A 12,096-nucleotide genomic window follows, 5' to 3' on the forward strand; every position below is an offset into this window, starting at 1 on the left:
TACAGCACCCTTTAACGGTCAAGCCAGCCGGCCCTTTACTTATGACACAGGCGCACGCTTGGCACTACTTTGTTGATGCACGTGCGGCTACTGCGCACACAATTCACAAACACAGAAAATCATTTTTTTTTTGGTTTGGACTGGAGTGTACTTTGGGGGTTACAGCACCCTTTAACGGTCAAGCCAGCCGGCCCTTTACTTATGACACAGGCGCACGCTTGGCACTACTTTGTTGATGCACGTGCGGCTACTGCGCACACAATTCACAAACACACAAAAAATATTATTTTTTTAGCACTTTGGGGGAGCACCCCTGATGGACAGAGCACCCCCTGGACAACACTACAGCACCCCTTTAGGACTGGGACACTGCACAGGACTTTGGAGTGGACACAGCCCCTATGGAGAACTGACTGCACAACACAGTCCAGCCAGCCCCTATGGACTTTGAAGTAGTGGACACAGCCCCTATTAACAACAGCAGCACAGCACAACACAGCCAGCCCCTATGGACTTTGAAGTAGTGGACAACAACAGCACAGCGCAGCACAGCACAACACTACTCTGCACTACACTACACTACACAGCCCAGCCAGCCCTAACGCCCACCCTCCCTCTTCACTGTCCACAGCCGAGTGAGAAAATGGCGCCGACGCGGGTACCTTATATAGGTTCCAAAACCCGCGAGACTCGGAAGGCGGGATGATGACGTTTTGCCTCGATTTCAGATCCGAGTCAGGCGGGAAAAGTCGAGCCTGACTCGGATCGGCCTCGGATCGGGGGGGCTCGGATTTCAGAAATCCGAACCCGCTCACCCCTAACAATAACATAAAATAAAACTGTTGCACAAAATTAAGTTTAGTAAAGATTATCTAAAATAAAAAAAAGACATAGTTTAAATGTCTACCACTTCAGTAAATTAGGAGATCCAAGGTTTACACTAAATTGTTGTATCAGTATTATGAAGAAAGTTCCAAACCGGGTCAGACCTCGCACATACCCCCTTCAGACTACTGCTCCTTTTACACCTAGCAGGAAGCTGGGTTTTATCCGTGGTGTAAAAGGGGTATGCGATGTATTACATTCTACACCATGCAAAGTGCTATGCCAATAAACAGGCGCACCTCTGCAGCTGTTCAAGAGGTCAGGAGCAGGTCACATGAGCAGTGTCAGGTGGTCAGACATGTGACAGTTGGAGGAAATATCAGTTGGTCAGGGATGAGCTGAGGTAACGGCCATAGAGAGCTGAGCTGTGCTGTGAGCGGGCAGATTGTGGATGGAAGCGGCTGATACAAAAATTTTTGGCCAGTCCATGGATGACAGTGAAGGAGGCAGGACCTGGAGGTGCAGTTCCCCTAAGTTGGGTAGAGTTAGAGGTGGACCTGAGAGACTGCGCTGAGAGGAGGAACCTGACAGAGAGCAGAGCTGGGGGAGCCTCTGTGAGCCTGTGAGGAGGGCAGGTATATGGGGCATCAGGGTGTAGCCACCACGTTACCCAGTACCTGTCACATTCACAGCTCCTCACAATCCGGACAGAGGGCCTGATTCAGACCCGCTCGCTAGGATGCGTTCTCACGCAGCCAGCTGATGTTTGTATTCTGTGCATGCGTACGCATCGCAGTGCGCATGCGGGAACCAGTCCGAGCGATCGGGAAGCGTTCGCTCGCTGCGCATAGACTGACCGGCTTAGTGAGTGACAGGACATGCCGTTTGTGGGGGGTGACAGAGGTTGGTCAATGAAAACGGGGGACTGGAGGTGCGAACGCCAGCATGCCCAAGCGTCTTAACGCCGTTTCAGAGGCATGCATAATTAAGACGCAGTGTCATAGTATACGTCACCTGGCTGAATTAAGTGCTCGCGATAGGGTATGGTCAACCACAAGTGCTGCGTTCGCTTCCGATGGTAGTCGATGTAAACGATGGTTGCATACACTTCCTGGATATGACGTGTATAAGTGGGCGTCTTGAGACAGGCTGGTGGGTTTCTGCATACACAGGGCGATCGCACGCCAAGCCATAGTGGGTGTGCTAATGCCTTGCCGTGCGATAGCCTGCCTTGCTGTTAGTTTGCCTGATTTGCATACACATCTAGCGAGCGAACGCATCTAGCGAGGGGGTCTGAATCGAGCCCACAGTCTATAGAGAAAGCCATTACACAGTGCAGAACCAGTAATCTCCATAGGCATCTCTTAGTCAATGAAAGGGTGATAATAATAAGTAGGAAGAGACAGAACCTACAGTATGCAGATCTAAGTACCCAACCTATGTGGTTATTAGGCCCGTGGTCAGATTATCTTCACCTCTCTGCCATGATTGAGTGACCTATTGTACCCCAACCCTTGGACACTGAGGGGCCTATTCATTAACACATAAAAATCGATGGAGATAATTAGGTTTAGAACCCGCATGGAGTTCTACCTAATTACCGGAGGAATTCACCATTCCTCCTCTCCATAACTATCTATTCTTAAAAGCTGTCATTTTTGCGATGACAGCTTTTCGGGAAATAGATAGTTTTCCCTCACTAAACTGCATTACCGCAGCTGGAATCCGTGCTGCGCATGCGCTGTTACACTCGCAAACCCAGCGCATGCGCAGCACTACTTAGAGCTGCGGTAATTTTGTGTGCCCCCCCCAACCCCCTTTCCCTCCTCTGCTCACCTCCCCCACGTCCCGCACTTACCTGTCCCCGCAGCAGCCTCCGGCTCTGTCCTGCTGGTCTGACACATGATCTCCCAGGAGACCACAGTACAGATTAGGAAAAAGAAAAAAAAAGTAATTTTTTTTCCCTAATCTTTATTGTGTTCTGCTGGGAGAACACAGTGTCCGACCAGCCTCTGGAGCCAGAGGACGCACCAGAGCGCCGGAGGGAGCTGCGGGGGACCTGTCCAGCTGTAAGCAGGTAAGTTTCACCTGCTATTTGCCACCTCACAGTGGCGAATACTAACTCCATCAAATTCCAAAAATACATAATTTTGGGAATTTGATGAATACCATAATTTCCATAACCCCATACTAATGTATGGGGAGTATGGAAATTAACGCAGGGGAACTTAACCAGGAGATATCAGTGATATCTCCTGCGTTAAGATACTTCATGAATACTAACATAACGTTATTTAAGGAAAATGTCCTTAAAAACGTTAATTTACTGTTGATGAATAGGCCCCTGAAAGTGGGTATTACACATGTGCAGAATGTTTTTTGTGTGTGTACATATGGCCTCATTTATAATCGTGTTTTTACATTCACAATGAGTCATCAAACTTGTTACGTTTGATAAATGGTGCAGAAGCCAATCATCTACCAAATGTCATTTTGCAAACAGTTGACAGTTGGTAGCTGATTAGCTGGAACAACATCATCATACACAATGATTTGGAACTGTCCTTGAGAATGTTACAAACTCAGTGATAAATGTGGCCCTTACAACCAAATTATGATTTGCCTACAGACTAAAGCCTGGTACACACTAGACGATATGTCGTCCACATCGGGCAGTATGTACCCGCTATGTCGCTGACTATGAGCGCTCCCGCACCTTGTCAGCGACATCGCTTGTCGGACCTGCATGTTGCGCCTGGCATCGGCAAGTGTGTACCGATACCCGCTGCATGATACATTGTGCTGGGTACACATCGTTTAGTGTGAACCCAGCATAAGGGCCTGATTCAGAGATGTACATTCACCTGAGGATAAACGCACATCTGTGTTCTGCGCATGACCTGTTATGTGCATGTGCATAACGGGTCCCGTGATCACATTTGCAGGCACCACCCAAGATTCACATGCCATAGCTTGGGTGGGTGTCTAGGGGCCGTTTCAGGAAACGGAGGCGTGTCCCCTATACTTCTTCAGGAGGGAAGAGGCCAGGTTCTGCGTCTGGATGAAGATTCTTGGCCTGTGGTAAGTTTTGTTTCCGCAGCCTAGCCAAAGGCACAACAATAGCAAGCGATGTTCTCGATTGTTCCAATGGTGATCCCAGCCTGCGACCTTCCGGTCCCTCTGCTTGCCAGCACCCTCTCCCCCTCTGTCTGCTGTGCTGCCGATCACTGCTGATCAGTCAGCAAAGCAGGACCCCCTACCCAGCGCCTGTAGAACTGAGCAGCCGCTGGGGAAAAGTAAGTTTAACCTCCCCCCTAATGCCCCTGACATACCTGGTTCCTGTATCCGGTCTCTAATTGAACGTAGCAATGTTTCCGATGTTCCGATGGTGGTTCCGATGTTCAGTTATTTTAAAAAACGATTTATTTATTTTTTACAAATCTTAAAACAGAATTAAAAAAACTTTTTTTTTTTAATTAAACTATTTTGGATAAGTTAAAATGGATGTTCCTCACCTAATTCACTCATGAAAAAACCCGACAATTTTGGAGTGGTTTTTGGAAAGAAAAATCGTCAGTTAAGTGGTTAAGACCTGATAAGTGTGTATCTTCACCATACATGTTACAATGTAAGTGCTGCAAATCAGGGCCGGATATACCGCTTGGCAACCTAGGCGGCGCCTAGGGCCCGACGGGTCTCAAGGGGCCCATGGTCGGGCCCCCATAAATCTGGCCCTGGAGAGAACTTGCTGCGCTGTGTGTGCCCTGCTACTGCTGGCAGCGGCCGGCGAGAAAGAACACACACCCATTACAGTACCAGCACAGAGCGGGGCCCTGCACCTACTACGCAGGGAGAGGAGAAGGCAAAGTTAAAGGCCAGGGCTGAGTAGAGCGCTACGATGAGAAGGACGCTGCGGCGCCCGCAGTTAGTGACACAGTGATGTACTGTCATTCACTGTGTCCCCTGTTGTCACTCACTACTCTCCCCACCCCTGCCCTCCTCTCAGTGCTGTAGGGAGGGCAGAGTAGTTTGTGTCGCCCCAGCCTATGATCCTGTGCCGCAGTGTAAAGCTGAACCCAGGAGTCCGCTGCGCATGATCATTTCCAAGAGGTGCGCCCGGATCTCCTGTCCTCGGGCTTCAAAGATGAGCCTAACTAATTGCTGTGCTGTCAGTGGAGAGAGGAGAGAGACCCGCGCGGCTGGATACTAGAGTGAGAGTGAAGGAGGAGGAGGAGCCAGGCTGCCGAGAGAGAGAGAGAGAGAGAGAGAGGAACAGAGGGCTTGATTCAGACCCACTCGCGAGCGCTGAGCGCTCGCAAGCAGGTTGATGTTGGCCCAGTGCGCATCCACACGACGGAGGCGGCTCCGTCGCGCGCATGTGCGAGACCCGGATAGCGACGGGCAAGCCGTCGCTCCGGGTCTCGCTACAAAGGGGGCGTGCTGTCGATGGTTAGTGACAGCACGCCCCCTTTGGTGGGCGTGCCGGGGGCGTGGCTGCCCGGACGGAGGCGTTACCATGGGAACGCCTACCGTCTTGGGGCCGGCCCCACTGACATTACAAGTGATGTCAGTGGGAGTGCTCTCGGCTCTGATAGAGCCGAAAGCACTCCAGGGCTTGCAGCAACAAGACCCTACCACAAGGGTCTCGTCGCAAGCCCGATGGTCGCGATGCTCTTGACCATCGCGACAATCTTCCTGGCCGCTCGCTATAGATGTGGGTGGTCACCCACAGCTATAGGAGCGGCCAGGAGGCCGCTCTATAAATGAAGGACAGCCCTGATTCAGAGCGAGCGCTCTGTCAGATCGTCTGGCTCTGAATCAGGGCCAGAGTCAGACAGACAGTGAACTAAAGAAGGTAAGTAAAATACCTGGGGAAGGGGAAGGCTGGTACATTACTGTAATACAGAAGCAGTGGGAGGCACCCTGCTGGGAACACAAGGGGGGGGGGGGGGCTCACTGCTGGTAACAGAGAAGCAGGACACACTGCTGGAAATCCATAGGGGTGGACACTGCTGGGGATACAGGGGGGGTGACACATTGCTGGGAACAACAGGGGGGGCACACTGCTGGGGACACAGTGGGGGCACACTGCTGGGGACACAGGGGTGAGCACACTGCTGGGGACACAGGGGTGAGCACACTGCTGGGAACACAGGGGGGGCACACTGCTGGGAACACAGGGAGGATGGCACACTGCTGGGAACACAGGGGGGGGACACTGCTGGGAACACAGGGGGGGGGACACTGCTGGGAACACAGGGGGGGGGGGACACTGCTGGGAATACAGTGGAACACATTACTGTCAATACAAGGTGGAGTACATTAATGGCAAAATCCATTAGGCCATTCAGGGAAGAGACAATACAGAACATACAGATGAGGGTGCATAATACAGGACATACAGGGGGAGCACAATACAAGACATATAGATCAGGGGGTTTGGGAACACAATACATAACATATAGGTGGAGGGGTATCATAATACAGAACATATAGACAAGAGGGGGGAGCTTTGTACAAAACATAAAGATATGGGTGGGTGAAAACAATACAGAACATGCAGACATTGAGCGGCACATACAAACATACAGAAGGCATGGGTTGGGTATGCAATACTGGCAGTCGGGATATCAGTTATCAAAATACCGACAGCAGCATCCCGATGCTTGGTATCCCGACAGGTGTTAGGTAAGTGTCCTAACCCTCTCCCTTTAACCCTCTAAACCTTACCCTCCTGTTCTGCACCCTAACCTTCCTCGTTAGTGCCTTAACCTAACCCTCCGCCTTTGGTGTCTGAACCTAACCCTCCCCCTCAGTGCCTAACCCTAACCCCCCCCCTGTGGCACCTAAACCTAACCTCCCCCCTTCCCCGCGGCTAACACCTAACCGGCCTCACTATATTTACGATTGGGATGCCAGTTGTCGGGATTACGGCATCGGCACCTCCACTACTGTCGGGATTCCGATAATTGACAAGTGTTGTTACTTGACCCCATCGACCTTCTTGTCTTGTCGATGTCTTGAGGTTTACATAGCTAGCCTTTATATTGACATTACCATCAAAATGATGATTTATATTCTGTGTACATGTATATGTGTGTAGTGTGTGTGAGATAATATATTTATATATAACACAAACTCACACACACACACTGTGGTAACCACTTTTTACTAACGACTCCAAGTGTGTTGTGATACAAAGGGTACCTTACCCGTCTTGTTTATCCCTTGGTTCTTGTCAGTCGTCAGGCGTTATTACAGGCAACAAAAGTATTTTGCCAAAGGAATTTACAGACGATGCAAGAATTTATTGTCAAATAACAATGTAAATATCAAGTTTTATGACAATTATTATGGTTCAGCAATTAGAAATACAATTCTTATTATACACTTTGAACAAGCAAATGACCTTTGGATCCATAAAGTTCTATTTGAGCGGGAATGCTGGAACTTCAGATCAGACTGCAAAACAAGGGATTAAGGACCTCATTCAGAGTCGGTCGAAGCGGCCGCACGGTCATACGGGAAAAGGGGCCGGATATGCAAATGATTCCCTCGCAAGTTGCGTCCCTAAGTTCGGATCGGTAGCTGGCCGACCAAGGGGAGGAAGCGGCCGGAATTCAAAAAAATACGTCCCCTTCTCTTACGCATTGCACGTCATCTCCGGGCATGTAAGGATTAATCGAGACCATCGGGAACCATCGGAACTGGTCGTAGAGCTTAAGGTTGACCATACCCTCTCTTAAGCTCTACGATCATGTCAGTGTAAAAACCTCCCATGTCACGTGTGCCATGACGCTACTTTGTTAATTATGCACTCCCATAAACCATATGCACTCCCATAAAATGCTGTTTGCATAGTCAGGCACGGCTGCGTTCAGATCTCCACTCCCCCGTTTTCAAGCACCTTCCCCTGTTACCACCCACAAACGCCTCAATCTGTCACTCAAACTACCGACCTGGCTGTGTTCAAGGAGAGAGAAATTTCTGATCGTAATGGCTAGTTTGCGCACGCGCACAATTATTATGGTTCAGCAATTAGAAATACAATTCTTATTATACACTTTGAACAAGCAAATGACCTTAAGATCCATAAAGTTCTATTTGAGCGGAATGCTGGAACTTCAGATCAGACTGCAAAACAAGGTCCTAAATGCAGGCATACATATTACATAACATTCACACATACTGGCAAGTGTGAAGCAAGAATAACCTTCCGTTAGTTTGTGCACAAACAAGGACAATTTTGCCTACCCTTCTGTTGCATGCAAGAGATTGTCTAAATAGAAGTCAATGGGCCTGATTCAGACCCACTCGCGAGCGGCTGTCCGCTCGCAAGTGGGTCGATGTTCTGGACTGACCATGCGCACGACGGAGGGAGCTCCGTCGTGCGCATGCGCCAGACGCGACGAGCGAAGGAAAGTCCTTCGCTCGTTGTGTCTGACCAAAGGGGGCGTGCTGTCGATGTTGATTGACAGCACGCCCCCTTTGGTAGGCGTGCCAGGGGCGTGGCTCCCTGATGGGGGCGTTCCCACGGGAACGCCTCCCGTCAAAAGCCGGCCTGGGAGTGATTTTGGCTCTGATAGAGCCAAAATCACTCCGGAGCTTGCGGTTGAAAACCTCAACCGCAGGCTCCGGCTCGCAGTTTCGATGGTCGCGATGGTCACGACCATCGCGGCCATCAACATGCACGCTCGTATAGCCTGTGGGTGGTGACCCACAGCTATACGAGCGTCCAGGAGGACGCTCCATTTTCATGGAGACCGGCCCTCATTCAGAGCGTGCGCTCTGCTCAGAGCGTACGGCTCTGAATGAGGGCCAATGTTTGCAAACGGTGCCCAGGATAATTACTGTGGTTGCAGGTATCATTTCTCCTAGCAGTGCTGCAATTGGACTGTACCAAGTGACAGAGTTCATGTCTCCTGTCTTTTATCTGTCCTTAATGAACTCAATTGTAGATACTTGAATAAATGGCTGCTGTTTATTCCTGACTCCCTCCAAAAGTCTCACAGATGCTTTACACTGGATTGTGGGTTTGAAATGCTTCAACAGCAGCAAAAGATATATACAGACTCTGTTTGTGCTGATATGGGGAGGATGAGTTACTCACTGCAAGGCTTCATATCACCATTATAATCTCCATTGCCTGCGAGGTGTGATGCAGGGTGCAGTGATCCAAGATTCTGACAGGACCTGCTCTACACTTCAGCCATCCGGATAGTAGGCTCAGACTTCTTCCAGTCACTCCAGCTCTCCTCACAGCTCTGTCTTCCCACCTAACAGGCTCTGCCTCCTCAGTTCACAGGTCAGGCTGCCTTCCTGCTCCTCTCTTACTCTGGGCTCTCATTAACATAAAAAGGAGGGAGTTCCCCCTAAAACTCAGTTGGAAGAGTCCTGATCACATGACCTCCTGCAAGTTTATTACACAAAGTTCAATGGGAAGTGCCATTATGTCCTTGTTTAAGGGGTAGTTAATTGACATAAACACACAGCAGTAAAGCACTATCACTGTACCATAATACATAGATATGTATATATATTCACAACAGTACTTCTTTTCACCATTTAATATGTACATATATGAAGTTACATATAACCAATAACTAGTTAGGTGGAAGAAAGGGCTCTTTCTCTCTGTTTAAATACTGTGGTGCCAGATACTTCCCCGCTTGAATGATGCCTGTCCCCAGGCATCGGCCCATACCAACAAGTTTAGGTAACAGTGTTTATAAACATCATCATCCAGGTACACTCTATCCTAGTGGTAAAACACCTTTGTTGCTCTTTCTAGACCTGCATATAGCCTGCTGCACCCTAAACATGAACTCCTCACCACTTATAGTGGTGTACCCACTATTTGGGCCATGTTCCTCTGGAGAAAGAGATGTCACGACACCTTTATCTTCATTAGGGGTATCTACAGGGACATTAGACTCCAACCGTAACTTAATCAAATCTGGGCTATGGGGTTTAAGGGACCCTGATCCCTCTGTTGTGGCCATGTGAATCACCCTTTCAATGTCTCTTTCCCGGTCAGTGGTACTTAAATTTGCCTGAGTGAGGTAGGCCATACTAGTATCAATATTTTCCACTCTAGATTCACTCTCGGGTACTGGCTCTGGAGAAGGTCATGTCCTCCCTATGTTCCTCCAACCCTACTCCACTGTCTCACCCAGGTTCTCCACAAATTGTTAGTCTGTTCTTTCCGATAGTTCACTCTCCACTTGGTCATCAAGGTATTCTTGTCTGTGTCCATATGATCTCGGTAAATAGGGTGGTAGGTTGCGATTTGTCTGGTAAGGCCATTGCTGATTTGTACTTTCTACCACACTTTCTGCTTCTCTAGGTTCCTCTCTATGTTTGGAGTAGTGGTAGTCTTGCTGGTAATTACATGGAGAACCTCTGTGATGTGAATGGCACCAATAACGCTTGCGAACTGTTGCATATCTGCTGCCTTCAACTGGAAAGCCACCAGGACCGGTCACATTTGCTGCCTGCAGGCCATTTCTTCCCTCAACAATATCAAACTCTACTGTCTCTCGCTCTCCCAAATTGCGGAGGTACTTCCTGGGATTGTTCTTTTTGATAGCTGTATAATGGACGAACACGTCTTCCTTGATGTCATCCCAGTTGATGATTCCATATCCTCGTCGCATGTGGAACCATTCAACATTCCCTGTAATCCTTCTTGCACTGATTGATGTAACATTCTCTGCAGTTAGCATGTTCACAAATTTGATTTGGTTCTGTATTACTGGGCTCGAACTCGCATCTCTGGGTTGCCCTTCCTCCATTTGTAGATCCATTCTTTCTGTCACTCCTGTGGCCTGGTCCTCAGGCTCTCTCTGGATGCAATAGCATTCAATGTGGCCGCTTTGCTGGCAACCTCTGCAGATGGGCCTCCCTTGTGAGTCGAATTGATCTGTTGTGCATCGACCTGAATCTCGTGGGATATCCCAGTTTGATCGGTTTCTCCTGTCATGTTCTTGGTGCCACTCTCTGCACCTGGCTCCAGCTTGTTCCTGACGGATCTCTTTCACCTCTCGACCCAGCTCTGACATATTTTGCATTAACTCTGTGATTTTACTTGTAAGAACTCCAATTGGATCGTGACCAGACTGTACTTGTTGTGTGGCTGTCCCCTTAGGAGTTAGGGGTTCAGGTATCAGGATTTGGCTGACCTCACCCCAGTTCTCATCTTCTAAATGTTCTAAAGATTCGTGATCTTCAGGGTCAGCATTCTGGTTTAGACCAAGGATCTGCAACACCTCTTCCTTAAACTCAGAGAAAGAGCATTCCGGATTCTGACGTCTCCACATTCTCAATTGGGAACGTGTCGCTTCTCCTTGCGCCCCGTCAATATATAAGTTGATGAGGGTTTCATCTTCTTGTTCTGCCTCTCGTGGTTCTAAGGCTTGAATTGTACGCATGGCTCCCTGTAGGCCCAGGGCAAACTCCCTTAATGTCTCCTGAGGTTTTTGTTTTCTAGCATAAAGATGACCTTTAAGTTCTGACAGGGAGCGTGAGTCAAAGATGCTGGCTAATTTTTTAAATATGGCTTCCACCGTTTCACGTTGTGCATCAGATCACGCTTTGATCTCAAGTCGTGCAGGCCCTTTCAGTTGTCCACGCAAGATCTCTACTCTTTGCACGTCGCTCAGTGGGTATAGCCTAAACATAGGCTGCATTTTGTCTTTAAATTCTTTGAATGTACTCGTATCTGGTGTACGTGCATCTCCCGAGTACGTCGGTAGCCATGGGGCCCCAAAATAATACGGCATGGTAATAGGTGAAGTCTCTGTCATTGGTAACCTCCTTCTGTTGGGTGAGGCATTTGGTGCAGGTAAAAATCTTCGGCCTGACGTTGATGTAGAAGATTAGGGTTCTGACATCTGGTCGGTTGTAATCTGTTTCAATCTTTGGCCTGACATTGGTGTAGGAGATTGGGGTTCTGACATCTTGTCTATTGTAGTTTGCTTCGATCCTGTTCGTGACGCCAAGTTGTGGTAACCACTTTTTACTAACGACCCCAAGTGTGGTGTGATACAAAGAGTACCTTACCCGTCTGGTTTATCCCTTGGTTCTTGTCAGTCGTCAGGCGTTATTACAGGCAACAAAAGTATTTTACCAATGGAATTTACAGACAATGCAAGAATTTATTGTCAAATAACAATGTAAATATCAAGTTTTATGACAATTATTATGGTTCAGCAATTAGAAATACAATTCTTATTATACACTTTGAACAAGCAAATTACCTTAAGATCCATA

General features: G+C 48.6%; 1 pseudogene; it reads right to left on the reverse strand.

Annotated features, from left to right (window-relative positions):
• Positions 1–10,016: 10,016 nt before the first annotated feature.
• On the reverse strand, positions 10,017–11,717 carry LOC148477007 (uncharacterized; annotated as a pseudogene).
• Between the last annotated feature and the right edge of the window lie 379 nt (positions 11,718–12,096).

Source organism: Taudactylus pleione, unplaced genomic scaffold, assembly GCF_031769625.1.
Source record: "Taudactylus pleione unplaced genomic scaffold, aTauple2 ptg000758l, whole genome shotgun sequence".
NCBI lineage: Eukaryota > Metazoa > Chordata > Amphibia > Anura > Myobatrachidae > Taudactylus > Taudactylus pleione.